The sequence below is a fragment of the Odontomachus brunneus genome, unplaced genomic scaffold (genome assembly GCF_010583005.1).
Source record: "Odontomachus brunneus isolate Ranch 3 - 2012 unplaced genomic scaffold, Obru_v1 Obru_scaffold_154, whole genome shotgun sequence".
NCBI classification, from domain to species: Eukaryota; Metazoa; Arthropoda; class Insecta; order Hymenoptera; family Formicidae; genus Odontomachus; species Odontomachus brunneus.
Window position 1 is genome coordinate 187787 of NW_022639604.1, and position 5899 is coordinate 193685.

Genomic DNA, 5899 nt, shown 5'->3' on the forward strand with positions numbered 1-5899 from the left:
AATTGGAATATATATCATATTTGGGAAGAATAGAGAGAAGCACGGAAGGAAATTTTAATAATTTAAATCTGTCAGGTATACATCCGTACGTAATAGATGTGACATTATGCGCAAAATAGTATTATAAGGGTCGCCGATGGATAAACATAAAGCTCTGCATCATTTGCTATTCAGCTTATTTTTGTGATGATCACCAAATGCTATGTAATCTAGAATATAAGGATCACTGCAAAAAGCTGTGCTTACTATTACTGAACATTAATATCGCCTGTATGAATAGCAATATTTTGCAATTATGTTTAAACAAATTCTGGTTCAGCATATTTCCTGATGCTAGACCTTATCATAATGTGATTACATTTATTAACAGATATTTAGTAATGGAAGATCTAGATAATGTTAAAAAAAGATCTTTACTTCCCTATCCAAACTTTCTGGTTATTAGAACATTACATATGTGATCATAATACTTGACATAAATATGTGCTTGATAAGATCATGGCTTGAAACTGTAACAACAATAGTAGTTTTAATTCATTACTTTTAATCTTTAATGATGAAAATACAATTGATTGCAATACACAAAATATACAAGAAGTAACAGGTACAATAAGAAATCGATTGTATAGAAAAAACAAATTCTGCAGTTGTAGGCCATATAGAAGCCATGTGACTAGTAAATTTACCGAAATGCGTATTTCGTTATTTATTCATGAATATCACATAACCGACCTAATCAAAGGATGAAAATCATAAGTTGTTTGATCATTGCTTTAATTTAGTATAGTATATTGTATAATATTTTTGTATAATATAGTATAGTATTGTTCATTTTAGTATAGTATTGTTGTAGACGCATTTGTCTATTCTTAACGATATTCAGATAAATAATACATATCTTTCTGAGCTATATATTTAGTCGTAAATTAATGGTATTTAGTTTCTTACATTCCTGAAATATGTAAAACATATTTATGTGAGGTAATAAAATGATCGCACATCGTATCTTAAATTTTATATTTCGAATAATATTCTCATACTATTCAGTAGTTATAGATATTATATTCCGCAATTCTGTACTCCGCTATATGTAATTGACAATTGATGATTAAAGATTAAATTTTGACGAATCGACGAACTTCAGGATTGATTTGCTTCGTTCCAATTGGTCCAGTTCCAATCGTCAAGCGTGAATTGCCAATCGCTAATGTAATTTTGTCTTTATAAAAACGAAATGAACAAAATGGAAAATTTTCTTCTCAATTTGAGACATGCCACGAACGCAAGAAAAAGTCTGAGAAAACTTTTAGTTCTTTTCGTGTAAAAGATTGAAGTTTTCTATACAATTTACTTGAAAAAATTTCTCTAAAAATTTCGTATTACTAAGAATTAAAATAAAATTGAGCATTTTGACGTCGGTTGCTTGTAAGTCCATTAAACTTCATTGCACAGCAATACAGAAAATGGATTCCTAAACTTGGAACTTTACTTTATTGAATGAAATAAATGCCGATCTTCTAAATGCCGAAAGTAAGTGTAAAACAGAATTATTATAAAATATCCATTTTAATACCTTTATTTTTATCAGCGTTTCCAAATTTATGGAGGGTACTGTATATAATCCGGATACTCTTAGACATAATTAAAATATAATTTTAAAATTAATTAATTTTCCGTTGCTTTTTGTAGTTCAGTTCTGTAGTTTTGATATATAACTATTCAAAGTAACATGTCGTTTGGCAAAAGGCCTCACATAAACTAACTTTAAAAAATTTTGTTCAGTAGTATTGTATAAAAATGGCAACGCATAAAGTGCGTAACCGAAATTGTAATTTGTACGATTTCCAACAAAGAAAAAATACTACAAAAGCGCGCGAATCGATTTATTCATTTCATAGCGAAAGTATTATATTGCGCGTTGTATGCGCATTTTGGTTTAAAAACAATTATTTCAGTCTGTTTCACAAACAACGTCCTGGAGGCCCTCAGAAATATGACAACTAGGATTAAGAGCAATTGTTTGCTGCAAATTTGGCAGAAACGCAAAAATGCAGAATAGTTGGGAATAACGCAACAAACTATTTCCAAATGGAAAAGATGGAACTATTTTAAAAAAGTATATTCTACAAGAACTCATTGATGCGATAAAAATCTACGAATGGCAGTACTTCTCTTCTCAATAAACAACGAGTGAGCAACGTAGAAAGTCTTTTTATAGAAAATTGTCAAGGGTGATGAAAAGTTGATAGTCTACAATCTTTAACATGAAAATTCATGGGTAAATTGTCATTATCAAACATTTAATCTAGTCATAAAACAAAAGAAAATTCTGTTCTGTATTTGATGGGATACCAAGGACACGATTTATTATGAGTTATTTGAAATATTATATTGGAACCGGTTGAAAGTGTGAATTGCTACAAACTTTAATCAATCCGTTTATATCAGGAATTAGAACGAAAACGTTTGTCCATGTCCTGAAAATGAACTTTCCGAGATATTCTGTGTTATATTGTGAGACCTTTCATTACGAAATATGAAGCATCTCATAAAATGTTCATTTTCCGATAACTTCATCTTGTGTATATAGAATGAAAAAAATTTTTGAAGAAAGTTTGGAATATAAATGAATAAGTGAAGTAAATTTTAAAGTCCGCCCCGATTTATTTCTATCCGAGAATCATTAGTTGCGAATATAGTATTTCAAAGAAGAGTACATTAACTGTATTCTAGAGAATACGATTTCAAAACTCCGGGAACAATTCTATTCCAAAACTCATCGCTTCTTGGAGTTCCACAAGTCTTTCTTGCCAAACCGAACGGCAAGTATCTTATGAAAATAATTCCGCGTTCGGCGAAGAAATCGGCTACCCCTTAATCTATCCCTAATAGCCAAGTCTGCAGGGAACAGATTTTGCCAAACTCTTGTTGCAGACTTTGTACGCAGAATGGCGTTAGAATTGTTACGGGCTCTGTAGTATAAAATAATTTCAACAGAATGCCAGCAGTATTTAGACAAGATCTGTTAAACAGGTTTGATAGCAGACTAATAGCAAAATTTAAACAGAACCTATTTAGCAACCTGACGGCAGATTGGCGATAGAAACGCAACAGATTCTGCCATTTTTATGCCCTTCATTTTCGTCTTTTTAGTACTTCACTCTCAGTCAAAGTGACAGTGGTGCAGTAAATAAGGTAAACAACATAAAAACCAAAGGTCTCAGGTTCGAATCTTAGCAATAGTAAACAAATTTTCGAAGTACAACTTAACTTGAATTAAGTAGCATGTGAAACAATAAAGTGAAAAATTTAAGTAAAATTCAGGAAAAGAGAAAAGTGTATAAATAAATGTATATATTTTAATAAATATTTTTATAACATTTATGATAAATATTTATGATCTATTGAATCTAAGGTCACAAAAATATTTATAAAATATTTTGGTAAGTATTTAAAAAATAATCAAATAAATTTTATAAATATTTTGTGTTATCTGCGTGCGTTTCTGCCGTCAGACTGCGAACGGCAGGATCTGATGCGTTTCCGCAGTCAATCTGCTGTCAGTCTGCACACAGCAGGATCTGCTGCACTTCTGCCGTCAATCTACCGTCAGACTGCGCACAGCAGGATCTATACATTTTCTGCGATCAGTCTGCCGTCAAATGATTTTGGCAGGCGCTGCCAGCAGATTGTGAGCATAATGTGTATACAGTTGATGCCAATCTGCTGTAATCCTTTGATTGAATCTGCCATCAGTCTGCCGGCATACTGCTGACATTTTGCTATCAGGATATTACTTGCTCGATGCATATGTCGCGTTCGCGTTTCCGGAATGTTGTGACGTGCAACTTTCAGGCCGCACGTCACAAAGGAGCGAAAGCATCGGAGAAGAATAAAGCTTGGAAAGTCGCGTTCCATGTGTGCGCAAAATTTTATGAAACAAGAGGTTTTGCAAAAATTTAAGAAAATTTTAAAAACACGTGTGTACTTTCCGTATGCGGGACAATTAGCGATCTTGTGTTCCGAATATTATGAGATCTAGTAATATACATGGACAATTTTATGATTGCAAATTCCACAATTAAGTATCATCTTCATATGCAAAAAGTATTTAGATTATTAGTTAATAATATTTTAGACTTAAGAATCAATAACCGTAAGTTTTTATATACTGAGTTATTATACTTATGTCATTTCCGAAAACGGTATAAGCCCAACTAAAGAAGGAATTGATGCAATGTACAATTTTTCAGTACCAAAATACGTTAGAGAAGTGCGTGAATTTACTGGAGTGTATTCTTATTTCCCAAAGATTATTGAGGAGTTTTTGTTAATAGTTAAAGTGTTATATGATTTGTTGCGAAAAAACGTTTCTTTTGAGTTAAATGAGAAAGCATTAGAGGCTTTTGAAAAGCTGTAGGCCAAATTAGTGTCGGCATTTATATTGTCTAAATCTACAGGATATTTCATTTTAAGCGCCCCAGGCTAATATCTCAGATACAGTGCATTTTAGATAAAAAATGTTTTAGACGAAAGTTATAAGATTTAAGGAATTTAATGCTAATATCTGTTTAATCTTGAATGGCATTATCAAGATCAGGTTAAGGTTAAATTGATTTTTTTTAATGGAATCTCTTATATTTTATTGCATATTCTTATAGCTTATCTCGAGAGCTCTTTAAAATACTATAATAACGTCATTCTTAATTAAATACTTTTTGAGTAATGAAACTTAAAGTTATAGTATCTCCGAAATTAGCATTACCCAAGATGTACCACGCAGAAATTGCTCGATCTAATTTACATTTCGTGTGTGTGTGTGTGTGTGTGTGTGTGTGTGTGTGTGTATGTGCGTGCGTGTGCGTGCGTGCGTGCGTTGTGGGTGGGTGGATGTGACGTAACGGTTCTCAGTCCTTATTTGTTCCTTAACTTATCATTGTAAATATCCATTCAATTATCCTCGCATTCATCCATGCACACACACGTGTATATGCACAAACACACGTACGCACACACCTCCATATACACCCACATCCATACTCACATCATACCCACCATCCATACACGCACGCACGCACACACACACACAATACTACATAATTTCACATATTTTTCTAAATCTTTTTTCTAACATAAAGGAACTGTATATTGTATAATCGCCACTATTCGAATCCCACGATCTAAGAACTGTCTTAGGTGCGAAAAATATAATTAGAAACATTATGTTGAAAATGTATTAGAGCCGCAATTATGCGCGCTTAAAGTCATATAAACAACCAAATGTGATCGACCATATGACCAAATATTTGACATATATACGTACTTGATAAGAACATGGTTTGAATCGAACAACAATAGTAGTACAAAAATGTCCATTACTTCTAATCTTTAATAATGAAATTACAATGGATTGCAATATACAAAAGATACAAGAAGTAACAGGTACAACAAGAAATCGATTATACAGGAGAAATTAATTCTACAGTTGTAAACCGTATAGAAACTATGTGACTGGTGGATTGTGTTACAGAAATACGCATATCATTATTTATCCATGAATTTAAATCACATGACCGACCAAATTAAAAACTTCAGTCTCCTGATTAGGAGTTGTTTGATCATTGCTTTCATTTTAATATAGTATAGTAAATACCCCTGTCAATTTTTAACGATATTTGGGGATAAATAGTACATCTCTTACTGAGGTATATATTCAGTCGTAAATTAATGGTATGTTGGTGTGTATGATATGTTGTTTCTTACATTCCTGAAATATGTAAAACATATTTACGTGAGGTAATAGAATGATTGCAAATAGTATCCTAAATTTTACATTTTGCATACTATTCACATACTATTCAGTAGTTATAGATACTATATTCCACAATTCTGTACTCAG